This window comes from Urocitellus parryii, chromosome 3 (genome assembly GCF_045843805.1).
Source record: "Urocitellus parryii isolate mUroPar1 chromosome 3, mUroPar1.hap1, whole genome shotgun sequence".
NCBI classification, from domain to species: domain Eukaryota; kingdom Metazoa; phylum Chordata; class Mammalia; order Rodentia; family Sciuridae; genus Urocitellus; species Urocitellus parryii.
In genome coordinates, this window is record NC_135533.1 from 170,426,395 (window position 1) to 170,440,100 (window position 13,706).

General features: G+C 54.3%; 1 protein-coding gene across 1 annotated transcript in view; it reads left to right on the top strand.

Moving 5' to 3' along the window:
* Positions 1-6,673: 6,673 nt before the first annotated feature.
* The window catches only part of Prkcd (protein kinase C delta), a 30,654-nt gene continuing 23,621 nt past the window's right edge, over positions 6,674-13,706 (top strand). The window contains exons 1-2 of the mRNA XM_026388581.2: positions 6,674-6,790; positions 10,073-10,185. The gene's annotated coding sequence lies outside the window, so the exon portion shown is untranslated. The remainder of the gene's footprint in view (positions 6,791-10,072; positions 10,186-13,706) is intronic.

A 13,706-nucleotide genomic window follows, 5' to 3' on the forward strand; every position in this document is an offset into this window, starting at 1 on the left:
TTTTAATTTAGTTTCCGGGCAGTCCCAGAAGGTGTGGATTTTGCAGATGAGGAAACTGAGGCTGAAAGAAGGGTGGCACTTGTTCCAGGTCACACAACCGGTCAGCATGGAGACTACATGCTAATTCTTCCCTATCTGGAGCCTCTGCCAATGTGTTGTGCTCCTGCAGAGGCCCTGTAGGAGGATAATTTTCATGGGGACTGGTTAGATGTTAAAAGGACTTTTAACATCTGGTTGAGAAAAGGACTCTGGGGCTGGGGATGTGGCTCAAGCGGTAGCACGCTTGCCTGGCATGCGTGTGGCCCAGGTTCGATTCTCAGCACCACATACAAACAAAGATGTTGTGTCTGCCGATAAATAATAAATATTAAAATTCTCTCTCTCTCCCTCTCTCACTTTCTCTTTAAAAAAAAGAAAAAAGAAAAGGACTCTGGGGCAAAGCATAGCCTGAGCAGAGGCCAGGCCTGATGGGCAGGCAGTGTGTGTGTGTCTGTGTGTATGGGCGGGGCAGGGGGAGGTTGCTTAGCAGAAGTGTCCTGGTGCCTCTGGAGCCTCTTGAGACTCTGGAGGACTTGGGGTGGAGGCTGCTGGCTATGCAGGTGCCTCGCTCAGGCTCTGCTGGTCCAACTAGCCCAACGACTTCTCTCAGCTGCTTCCCCTGCTCACATTTCTGGCAAAAGATGTTGGCAGAGCCTGGGTGAAGTCTGTGTCAGGGGCCTCAGATTCCCTGACCCAGTCCTCAGGCAAGGATTAAGGGGTCCTGAGCCGCAGGCTGTCCATCTCAGTCTCTGAGAGCTGCACAGCCTCTTCAGAAAGCCTGTCCTGATTGTGTCCTCAAGAACAACTTCTTTTTTCTTTTCTTTTGGTACCAGGGACTGAACTCAGAGGTACTTAACCACTGAGTCACATCCCCAGCCCTTTTTATTTTGAGACAGGGTCTTATCAGGTTGCTTACAGCCTGGCTAAATTGCTGAGGCTGGCCTTGAACCTGTGATCCTCCTGCCTCAGCCTCCCGAGTGGCTGGGATTACAGGTGTGTGACAGTGAGGAGAGTAGGTCTGTCTGGGGAGATGAAATGACCTGTACAATTATAGGAGATGTCTACTTTCTTCTGTAAACTTTTCTCTTTCTCTTTTGCTTTAATGGAAATGAATTATTTTTTTCCATCAGAACTGCCAATCTGTGTCTTTTTAAAGTTGTGGATGGACCTTTATTTTACTTATTTATATGCAGTGCTGAGAATCGAATGTGGGGCCTCACATATGCTAGGCAAGTGCCCTACCACTGAGCTACAACCCCAGCCCCCAACCTGTATTTACTTTTCTAGGTTTCTATGCTTCTCCCTCTCAACCTCTCATTCCCCACCCAGCACCTGGTCCTTAAGATCTATTTTCCAATTAAGAGGCTGATTGCAGTGCCCTGGATGACCCTTATATCCAGGACCTCGGTTGCACCATCCACAAAATGGGTACGCTTAGGTATTTCTGACTTTCCAGGAAGGAGCCAGTGGCTGGCAAAAGAAAGTGGCGCCCCGCCCAGGTGCTGGCGCCTCAAGAGCCGCCAGGTGGCTGCTGAACCCGGGAATAGAGCCTGGTCTTTTATAGCCGGGCCTGCGTCACGTGGCGGAGCGGTGTCTCCGCCCCTGGCCGGGAAAGACTTCTCTGGGGCGGGGCAGGGCAGGGCCTCGGGGCAGTCGGTGACAGTGCGCGGGAGTCGTGCCTACTGGAGCGTGTTTGTGGGGCGCGGCTGTTAGGGGACCCTGGGGTGCCTGCGGACGTCTCCACCCTCCCCATTTCGAGGGCCACCTTTCAGCTCAGCCCTGCTCTCGCGGTTCCCACGAGCCAAGCTGCTTTCAGTAAACCAACGTCTGCGGGGAGAGACAGAGTCCCCTGAAGGAAGCCCTGCAAGGGGACCTGTGTGAGACCCCAGCCCTCCCCGCCTTCCCGCTGCGTGTGACTGAGCACGCCCCCGCCTTGTGAGACCTGACAGAGCACGACTGGGGACTCTCTTGCTTCTCTAGCTGTCCTTGGTGACCATCCCCAGCGCCAATGCCCCTCCTCCCACTCCCACGCCCCTTTGGGGGACAGGAACAGTGGAGCCTCCAAGAGAGTCTCAGGCTGGCCAGGATTGTGCTGTGATCGAGCAGGGCTGAGTCAGTCTAGGGCTGGCTGCACACTCGCGAGAATGGCAGAATAGCCCTGCGTCCTGCTTTCCCCAGGAAGCACCTTCCTTTGACCCCCCCCCCCAACTAGGTATTTCTCAAGTTATGCAAACACAAACTTGTTGAGGGAACCTGCAGCCTTGCTAACTTTGTTTGGCAGTTAACACCAACAAAGATTGAGCTCACTCCCTGTGTCTCAGAAGCTTGATCTGGTTGGTCCACTCAATGACCTGAGGTCATTACTATTACCATCTCCATTCCACAGATGAGGAAGTCCAGGCACAGTAAAGACATAGGTCCTTGGCAGAAACAAGCTGTAACCTGGTCCCTTCAGCTTCCTGACCTGGCACTTCCCTGCCATGTAGTAATACCCATAAGGCTACTGCCTTCTGAGCCTGCCCTTGCTTGCCCCTCACCTGCTTCCCGACTGAAATCCCTGTCTATGACAGTCTTGGTGGCCTGGGGCATGGGCACGCCCCGCATATCCTTCCTACCCCCAACAGGAGGACTATCCCTGCTGACCTACACCTCCTGCCCCAGAAACAGGAACCCATTCTCCCTTGGCCAGGCCAGTGCTCTGGATGTGATAGAGATGGACCTAGCAGCCAAAACTTCAGGGACAAGAAGGGATAGAAACAGGGACCCTTAGTCCAAAACAAGGACCAACTCTTGGCAGACATCAAATGGGGGACCCTGTTCTGACTTTAGCTGGGTGGGCCTCTGGGACAGAAAGTGGTCCAGGTCTTTTCCAGGTTGTGTGGTTTAGTCCTTGACTTCCTGTGGAGGAGTCTGGGGGCCCATAGTATTTGCAACCTTTAGATGGGACAAGGGTGGCAGGGGTCAACTTCATCTTCTCCAGACAAACCCTCCAGGGGGCCCATAGAGCCTGGGTGGATGCTTCCTAGTTCTACTCTTAGCTGTTTTCTTGGCAGTGAATCTGGAGGAGGAAAACGTCACTTCTGGGTGGCTGCTATGAGCCCAGCCCTACTTGGGGATTTACATTTCATGTCATGAGAGGCCATCAAGGGCTCTTTCAAGGTTGACAGCCTGTGATCTGGCACAAGGACCATGCCTGTAACCCTAGCCAGTGTGAAGCAAGCCCTTACCAGGTGTCTACCCTGGATGAGGCTCTGTACATATCATCTCATTAACCCTTATCCAGCCCATTCCACAGGTGAGGACTCAGGCTGGGAAAGGTGGGGTCACCTGACCAGAGTTATAGTTAGCATGGGACACAGCCAAAGTTTGCTCCCAGGCCACAGAAGGACCTTATTGGGTTGGTAATGTGTGCACAGGGGTCAGTTCATCTGGACTCTGCCTTGGCCCACCCAGCGTGGCTCCAGAAGCAGCTCAGGATGCTGCAGCACCAGGCAAGCTTGACCTGCACTCTCTGGACCCTACATATGCCTGGGGCCTTAGGACCCAGGGCCTGTCTCTGGAAGGAAGTCGACCTTCATCCCTCTTCTTCCCTTGCTAGAGCATGACCAGGACAGCCTTAGCCCCTCTGCCTCTTTTTGAGTTCCTTGTGCTTCTCCAGAGGAGAAAGACTGAGGCTGATGTGCGTTCTAAGTCTCTGTTTTAGTTAACTTTTTGCTGCCATGGCTAAAAGACCTAACTAGAACAATTGTAGAGGAGGAAAAGTTTATTTGGGGGTTCATGGTTTCAGTCCATAGATAGCCAGCTCCTTTCCTCAGGGCTCAAGGTGAGGCAGGACATCATGGTGGAAGAGTATGGCAGAGGGAAGCAGCTCATATGATGATCAGAAAGCAGAGAGAGAGAGAAAGAGACTCTACTTGCCAGATACAAGGTATATACCCTAAAGCCAAGCCCCCAATGCCCACTTGCTCCAGCCACCCCCTACCTGCCTTCAATTTTCATTTAATTAATTCCATCATGGAATTAATTCATTGATTGGAGTTAGGCTTTCATAATCCAATCATTTCTCCTCTAAATCTTTTTGCATTGTCTCACACATGAAGTTTTGGGGGACACTTCACATCCAAACTGTAACAGTACCTAAACTCATGAGCCCACATAATCCTAAAGACCAGGAGAGTGTTTCCTGTTGGTTTATTCCTATAGTTATTCCTATAATTACTCCTCTAGTTAACTCTAAAGCAGATGTTTCCAACAATGGGTAGTTCTGCCCCTGTGAAGCATTTGGCAGCATTTGGAGATTTATTTGTATGTCACAAATTATGTGTAGAGGGGAGTGGGACATGGGATTGCTACTGATGTCTAGCAGCAATAGAGGCCAGAGATGCTGCTAAACATCCTAGGGTGCACAGGACAACACCCAGAACAAAGAATAATGTGGCCCAAAGGTCCTTAAGTGCCGAAATTGAGAATCCTTGATGCAAAATATGGCTTTTGAAGCTGGGAAGACCTTGCTTTGAGTTCTGCCTCTGTGTACTCTGTATTCTTGGGCAAGTAGCTTCATCTTTCTCTTAGGCTCAGTTTGCTCATCACCCTCTGGGAGGGTGGCCCCCACCTATGGGAGACTTGAGGACTGTGCAGATTGCACACATCCAGCACCTAGGACAGGCTGGCACAGGGTAGCTCCATGACTGATAGCCATCATTCTTCATTTCCTTTTCCAAGGTGGAAGGTAGCATGTGGCAACAAAGGTCTGGTGGCTGGACCTGGAGCTCCCCAATGTCTAGACATCCTCTACAGTTCCTAGTACAAGGTAGGGCTATTGTTGATGTTGAGGGAGAGGCTGGGTTGGCTACTGTGAACCCAGAGCAGGAGCCAGAAAGGAAACGATTCCAGGTGGGCAAAGGTCACTCAAAGCTCACCTTGCAGCACACCACCTTTTCCTTCAGCCCAACCCTAGGAAAGCTAATGAATGTGTTCAAGATAATGCCCTGGATTGCAAGTGGGCATCAGGGAAGAGTGGCATTTGAATGGACATAACCAAGAAATACAGAGATATGGAGATGGGCAGGAAATGATCCAGGAAATATTATGTTCAAAAGTGTTTCTAAGTGTGGCAAGAGGGATCCAGCTTAGTGTGAAGAGTGGGGGACCAGGGCTGTGAACTTTGACACTAATTAATTTTCAAACAGAGTTCTGCCTCCTTCCAGGGTATATGGTACAGGGCCCTCCCTCTGTAGTGGAGGAGTCATTGTGGTTTTCTCTCTCCAGCCCAGATCCTCAACACATCTTTGCCAGGCATCTCCATCCCTGATCTCATGGTCAACCCCCACCCCAATTCCTGCAGCCTTGCAATCTACCTAGTCTGGTCTCTTCTTCCCACCCACTTTCTCCAACCTCAGCCTCCTGTTCTGTTTCTTACCCCACCTCTCCTAGCCTCCTGCTTCCTGCCAGCCCGCCCACTGCCTCATCTGATTCCCAGGAGCCCCCTTAAACCTGTCACCGGCCTCGGTTGAAACAGCCTTCCCCACCCTTCCACTGGTGCAGAAGACTAACGTTCTAGCTGTGTCCTGTCTCTGCCACAGGCCCCATAGTCAACTCAGGCCTCCTCAGTGGTCATCCCCCACTTCTAGCCCCTGTCTCAGCTAGGAAGAGCGGCCTAGACTATTCTCATCCCCTCAAGGTGGTCCCCCAGGAGGCCACGGGCACAGAACCCCGTTTTTTTTGCCTTCTGCAAAATGCCATTTCTTGGACTAAGTATGAGATAATGGCTTGGGTTTCTGAGTTTTAAAAGCAGGGGATTGACTCCCTAGACCCAAACTGTTCTAGGCCCAGGGTACCACTGGGTGAAAAAAAATGAATGAATGAGTTATAGGTGACAACGAATTTTCACGTCTGGAAAGGGAGTTCTTGTGCCTGCCTAGGGCTATGGAAACTCTGGAAGGTAGGGACAGGACAGCAGAAGAACGGGAGAGGTAGAGGCAGCTCTCAGAAGTGCCCGATGAGCAGTGTAGACGCAGATCAACTAGAGCAGCCAGCCCAGGAGTCTTTCCAGCTCCGTCTTTGGGGCAGGGCCTGGACCAGCAGGCCTGGCGGTGGGCACTGAGCCCGGTTGCGTCCGCTCTCCAGCCAACAGGAAAAGAAGGAGTGAGGCCAGGCTGGGAGAGCCAGCTGGCCAGTGGGGAGTCCCATGTGTGGGCGTGAGGAGCCGGGGAACCCCCGCGGGCGCCTCTTGGGCTTCAGGGTGTGTAGGGGCCCCACCAACCTCAGCCTCCTCCTCAGTAAAATGGGGTCCCCTCCAGATGCCGGCTTGTGGACTACTGGCGGGCGGAGGCGTGAAGAGTGCTGGGGAGGCTAGAGAGGTCAGAAGACTTAAGCCAGACGGAGAGAGGCACAAACCCGCTGGACCCCTCAGCTTCCAGCTGGCGGGGGCGGGGCCCTGGAGGGGCCGGCACTTGTGGGCGGGCCCTCAGCGGGGGCGGGGCTGAGGCCGGCACCTGGGTGAGGTCGCGCCGCCCCGCCCCCTTGCACTTCCGTGTGCAGCGGCGCCCAAGCAGGAGGCGGCGGCCGCTGGGATCCCCAAAGCGACCCCGGGTATCTGGCAGCAGCGCTGAGACCGGGGCCGTCCCCACCCGCCCCTGGACCCGTCCGGGTCAGGCCTGCACCGATCCCCGTCCGCGCGCACTCCTGGGAGCTGCTCCGGGAACCAGACCCCTGCCGCCGCGACCCCTGGCGCCTGGCCTCGCGCCAGGAGGTGAGTGAGAGCCGGGCGCGGGATCGGGGCTACCTACCTCGAAGGCTCAGCGCTCCTCCCTTCCCCCTCCGCTCTCCGGTTCCCTTTTCCGAAACTGAGAAACTGAGCTGCGACCAGCAAAAGTCCCGCCGAGTGCCGAGACCCGCGGTGTCTCGGTGCCCCCGTCCGTCTGTCCCTCTGTTCGACGGTGGGAGCCTAGGCCCTCAAGTCCGATCGCTCCCTGGCCTTCTACCTTCCTGTGTGCCCCGGCCGCTCCGAGGGTCCGATCGTCCCTCCCTGATCTCTCTGGGGCCCTCTGTCCGTTCTTGTGCCCTCACTCCCTCTGTGTTCCCGGGTCCGCCTCTCCCCAGACCGGGTCTGTCTGCTAGTCGCCCTCCGCGTGCTCCATCGCCCCACCCCCACCACTCACCCCGCTGCCCCCTCGATCCTGTCCTCTGGCAGCCGCGCCCCCGGCCCACGCTCGCCGCCCGGTGCCTGTCCAGCAGCCTCTCCTTTAGAGCCGGAGCCAGACGGCCCGCCACGCCTCATCTCCCGCCCCTGGGTCCCATCCGGGCGGACCCGCTCGGCGCCTCCTGCTCTCTATCTCTTCTTTCAGTCTTGATGTCTTTCTCGGTCTCTCCATCTGTCTCTGGGCTGGGCGTGGCTCTAGTCTCCACCATCCCCCTTCTCACCCTGCCCCTCTGAGCCCCCTCTCCGGGTGGCCTTGCCTGGTATGGTAAGTCCCAGCTTCCCCAACCCAGGCGCCACCTCCGTGGGGGCCCAGGCTGGTAAGGGAAGGGGGGGTGGAGATGGGGGCACCCTGCTGGCCAGCTCTGGAGAGGGAGGAGGTGAGCACCATCACAACTGCTCCCACTTCCCCAACTCCCTCTCTGTGGGGGCGGGGAGAGTCCTATTAAGTACCCCATTTAAACCTGGCTAGGGTGCGAGTGTGGGAGGATCCTTTTTCCTCTGGCCCCTATCCTATTGCATGGACCCTATCACCGTGTGCTGCATTGCCTGTATCTGGACTTGTGGGTATGCTGTGTGTCTGTCTCCTTATGTGTTTTTTGTGGGACGTGCCCCTGTGATTCTGTGTCCTTCACGTGTGTGCCTTGCACATGTATATGTGTTTATTTGCGTGTCCTGAAGCTCTTTGTGTGTCCTCTGCAACTGTGCACACCAGATCTTGATGTGTTTGTTCTGTGTCACCAGACTGCCCTTATGTGGTGGTGGTGGGGTGTCCCTGTGTGTGTCCTATTTTGCACTTGGGTATATCATGGTGACCAACTGGCCATGAGTACATTAGATCCATTAATTGTGGGAGCCCCTGGTGTTGGGGTGCCAGCCCACCGGGCTCATGTGTGAGTGTGTCTAAATAAGTGTGCATGTGTGTGTGTGCACTCACATTTGGTTCTTCCTGTCCCTCTGCCACTAAGCTACTGTGTCCAGGCTGACCTGGACCAGAGGGAGGAGACTGGTCCCTTGGGTTTCCTCCTTCCTGCTATGGACTGGGCTGGGGTGTGGTAGATAGACCTGCAGAGGGCAGTTGTGTGTGGGGGGGGTATGTTTGGGTGGCTATACCTGGCTGTAGAATGCTATGAGAGCTCCTGTGTGTGCTGGGACTTTGCTGGAGGTGACACTGGCAGTGTGGGGCTATGGTGGGAGCCTATGACTGGTAACAGACTCACAGTCTGACTGTATGAAACTACAGGTGTGTGCTTGGGAGTGACTGTGATTGTAGGGAACTGAGATGGCTGGGTGTGGGTGTCAGTGCAGGAGGGAATGTGACAAGGTATGTAGTGACAGTGCTGGGAGGGAAGGTGAGAACCCCCATGTGTGAGACCATGTGCAAGAACATGAGGTCGTGGGTGTGCGCTGTGTATGCACAAAGCCAACCTTGGCTCCTGGGGCAATGGAGAAAGCTATAGGCGAGTTCTGGGGTTTGTAGTGTTATGACCAAGATCTCAGGCTCTGGACCAAGACAGATATGGGCTCAAATACTCACTGTACCTATTAAGAGCAAGAGAGGTTGAGTTTCCTTGTCTGTAGCATGGAGAAAGTTGTGAGGAGTAGAGGTCCTGTGTCACTGATCCTCAGCACAGCCTTGACCCACAGTGAGCGCACAGCACACACTAAGTCTTATTTGGTGATCACCCCACAGCTCTGTGATCCCCATTCTCTTGGAAGCTGGGATTTACGAAATCTCCCATAGTCCCCAACCCCATTTCCTGCCTGCAGTGGGTCTCTTGCCCCTTCCTGTCCCCTTGATCAAGCTGTCTGTGGGAGGGAGCATGTGTTTGGAAACTCCAAGACCCAACCCTGTTCAGCCCGAATGAATGATAAAACCCTTCCAACTCCTCATGGCCAGCCCCTAGTCTCTGCAGTAGTGATGGGGGGAGAGGGTGAAGAGGGGTGATTCAGATTTGTAACTGCAGGGCCCTGACACCATTTAGATGGCATAGCTAATTGGAATTTAAATTAAAATTAGAAATAATTTAAAGTAATGACAAAAAGAAAAAGCCTGAGGATACCTTTGCCCCCAGGGAGTGCTGATGGGGGACTGGGTGGTAGGGAGGAGTTTATACCTGGGGAAGGAAGAAAATCTTGTGGAGCCCTGACCTGGTCTTTTAGAGGAAATGCCTTTTAGCTAGAAGATCTAGTGCACCTTGCCGTCACTGCCATTCTGGGCCTCAGGTTTTCAGCTGTATAATGGGCACAAAATAATGGGAGAATCAAATGAACCATAAAATACCAAACAAGGAGTAAAAAAAAAAAAAAATCACCATTCATTTGTTTCAACATGAATCTAGCATAGGAGCTGACACAATAAAATTTGAAGCCATAGAGGTACTTGTGGTATTAATGTTTTCTCCATTTAAAAAGTAGGCTCAGAGGAATTCCCCCAGGCCCTAAAGTGGTGGTGCCTGGTTGCACCCTAGGACTCCAAAACCTGCAGGGCAACCTCCTGTAGAGGGGGGGTGGGGGTGGTGGTGGGGGTGGGGTGGGGGTGGTGGTGGTGGAAGGAGATTGGAAACAGCTTTTTGCTGTGTCTGCTGACCTCCTTACCAGGCTGGAAATGTTCCAAGGGCAGGGACACAGTGTTCCAACCCCTAACATGAAGTGGACACATAGCCAATGCCCAAGAATATTTGTGCCTGGCAGCCCATTTCACAGAAGAGAAAGTCAAGTCCAGAGAGGTCCAAGATGTAAGAGTCAGGCAAGACTGAGCGGGTCTGTGTCAGCCACGCTGATGGGGAGATCCTGTTTGCTTCCCGGCTCAGCTGTTTTCTCCTGTTCTTGCAGGTCTGCTGGGAATTGGCCCAGTGAGGGCGGAGGGCCTACTTTTCCTGGTGGTTGGTGAGTGGCAGCAGCAACAGGAGCCCAGACCAAGGACAAGTGGGAGTTGGGAGCCCCAGGTAGGACTGCGTTCTCTTAGGCAGAAGGACATTGGGCTGGGGTAGCATTCTTCTTTGGACTCCTCCCTTTTTGCTGTGGGATTGGGTGGTTTGGGGCCTGGGTGCCCAGAAGAAGCAGCCATTTGCTCTGCCTAGGAGGAGCTCACTGCCTAAAACCTGGCTGTGGCCCAGGGAAGGCTTTGGCCTTGGAGGACTGGAGCCCACCAGTTGTTTGGGGGAAGGAGTGATGACAATTTATTGTCAGTTAGAAAGTGATATGTGAGCCAAGGGTTGGGGGAGGGTGTGTCAGTTTTTCCATGGCTCCTTGTATCTCTGTCACATCATCCTCGCCATCACACAGGGAAATGGAGGTTTTCCTAGGCCTCACGGTGGGTTGGATGCTGGGTTGGGAATGGAATGGGGTCTCTCAGCACAGCTGGATATTCTTCCATATCCCATTTCCCCCACTCTATTTCCCCAGCCTCTCTGGGGCCTGAGGAGGGATTCTAAATCCCAATTCCCAGCCTCTAGATTCAAGGCAAGCTGGGCAGTGTCTCTGAGGAATGCCCAAGAAGGCTGCAGTCTCCGAGGCGCCTCAGGAAGCTAGAAATCCCTCCCTTTGGGGCCAGCCTTGGTTCCCTCAGCCCCTATTACAATTGAAACAGTCTTCTGGGCTGGGGCATAAAGCTCCGTGTAACTCAGGTGCCTAGCATGCACACAGCCCTGGGTTTAATTCCCAGAAAGTGAAAGAAAGAAAGAAAGGAACCAGCCAGGCACACACCTGTAATCCCAGTGGCTCGGGAGGCTGATGATGCAGGAGGATCGGGAGTTCAAAGCCAGCCTCTGCAAAAGCAAGGTGCTAAGCAACTCTGTGAGACCCTGTCTCTAAATAAAATACAAAATAGGGCTGGGGATGTGGCTCAGTGGTCAAGTGGCCCTGAGTTCAATCCCCTGCATCCCCTCCCCCCTAAAAAAAGAAAGAAAGGAACAAACGAACAAAGGAAGGGGGGGGGGAGAAAAGTGTTACTCACTGAGTGTTTAAATCCCCAGTAAGCCAGATTCTGAATGGGTGTGTGCGTGTGTGCTGAGGGCACCTGGAACCTGGGGGGGATAGGAGCAGGGGATGGGAAGGATGGCTTTTCCTCCAGGAGTCCTCCCTGATCGGTTCCCTACTCCCACCCTACTGGCTGTCAGGCACTATAGGTCTTAGGGTGACTGAGTGAACCTGAGGAGGCTGGACTCCCTGGGTCTGACTCTGGGGACAGGGCTGTCACTCCACTGGGGACAGAGGGTCTTCTGCTTACTCATCCTACTCCAAAACCTATCTGGTGGGGAGGATGTGAAGTACCTTTGGCTTGAGGGCCTCTGCCCCCTGAGGCCAGGGGAGCCAGTCCCTCCCAGCACTCAACCTCCTTCCCTAAGGAGTTCAATTAGTTTTGGAGCCACCCACTTTCTGCTCTCAAGCATCACCTGCCTGGCTAGCAGAGATGTGCACGTGTTCATACAGAATGCCAGGCTGCACTGGGCACACGTGCCATAGGTGCCTGGTGCCTGCACATGCACCCCCATGGGCACACTAATATGCGCATACACACACTCGTCTCTGTCATCATGCACTCAGATGTCTGCCCACACATACCGCACTGTGCCCATGCTGGGTAGGGAAGTGAGGCCCTAGGCAGGGTAACAGCCTAGCCATGTAGCCTGGGTCTGACGTGACAGTGAGAGTCCAGGTGTGGCTGTGACCAGAGGCTAGAGTTGGATGGGCCATGCTGTGGGCAGTCAATAGCTGTCTTGCCCGTCTAACTCAGGCCTCCAAGGCTTGGTACTGGAGACCGGGGACATGGGCGTGGGGGAAGGGCTGTGTCAGCTGCTGCAGTACCGTTTGTGGCTGCTGCCACAGAGGAGGAAGTGGGCTGTTTGGCCATAAGGCTGAGGTGCTCACAGGCCAGTGGGGGTCCTACAGCCCCTCTGTCCAACCCAGTGTCCATGTCTGGAGACAGTGGAGTTGCTAGGCTCAGGGGTCCGGGAGGCAGGCAGGGTACTCTCTCCTAGGGTCCACTTTCCAAGGCCTAGACCCAGGGGAGAAGACTGTCTGTCCGAGGCGTTTCCGGAGGCTCACTTCCTTTGGGCTGCCCAGGAAGTGGTTTCAGAGTGGGACTGACCAGCCCTCTGCCTGTGGCTTGCCCCGCCCCTGCCCTGCTTTCCGAGGGGAGCAGCATCTTGCCTGTGGACTAGGCTGACTGATCAGGCTTTCTACTGCCAGGGCTGCTTAGCCTAGTTAGAGACTCTAGGAGAAAGATGAGGTGCTGAGACCATAAAGTCCCCTGCAGCCCCCACAACTCCGGCTTCTCCCTCCCTCCAAGCCTGGAAGCCAAGAATCAGAGGCATCAACTTCAACAGGCACAGTCTCTTGGGGACAGAGATGTCAGGCTGCTTCTTGGAGATTCAGCAGCACTAAGCAACTGTATAAATGAGCCTGGCCAAGTGGCTTTGCCGCTCAGTGCCTCGGTTTCCCCCTCTGGCAAATGCAATGATATCTACCCTGGCGAGGTTATATGGAAAATAAGATAATGTGTGCAAAGTAGCCAGCACCATGCTTGGCACATCTTCTGTCAGTCATGTGAAGTACTCAGTGCCTGCTTCATGGTAACTATTCAGAAAACAGCAAGTGGTACTAATAATGGGCCATAATTGTCTGATTGGCTGAGGACTGTCCCAGTGTCACAAGGCCAGGTGGCTTTGGAGCCCAACTAAGTCAGGTCTCTGGCTCCCTCCTTCCCCCTCAGTTCTGCCTTCGGCAGCAATACCAGGGGTGGGAGAGCTCCATTGGTTCAATAGGTTCCCTGTCCTCTGAGGAAGGAGTGCCAGGGTGGAGCAGCTGTGCCCACTCAGCAGCCCAGCCCCCTCCTGCTGTCTCCCCCTCACTCCCTTTCAAAGAGAGAAGAAAACAGATTTCGTGACAAATAGATGCAGGATGCTGGGGAAGGGAAGCAGGCAGCTAACTGCCTGCCCCCTCAGGGCTCCTCTCAGTCCTCCCACTCTGGGCTCCTGCAGGACTTTGGGCTTAGAGAATTGGCTGGGAATGAGGAAGTGGGTGGTGAGCCCTCCTGCCAGCCTACCTACCCTCAGACCCCTGGCCTCAGCCTTTGGACGGGGGTAGGGGGCAGTCATCTTGGACTGAGGAGACTGAGGGGTCAGGGAGCAACAAATCCCCCCATACACTTGTGCATGCATCCATCCTTAACCCATGGCAGCTGGTGGCCTGCCTATCCGAGGAACAAACAGAAGGTCAGCTCAGTGAGGACTAGGATGAGCTTTGGCTTTCACTCTTTGGAACCAAGAGGCTGAGCTCTCCAGTGTTGAAGAGTTAATGATGGTGATATGGCAGGCAGGACTCAGGAGCCTGGAGGGCTGGAGATCATTGCAGGGCTGGGCCATCAAGGCAAGGGAATCCTGCAGATTTAGGAAAAGGACCTCTGCAAGCATCAGACAGTCCCTTGTTTAATATTTCCTGGCTGTGTCCCCTGGAGCCAGGTGCT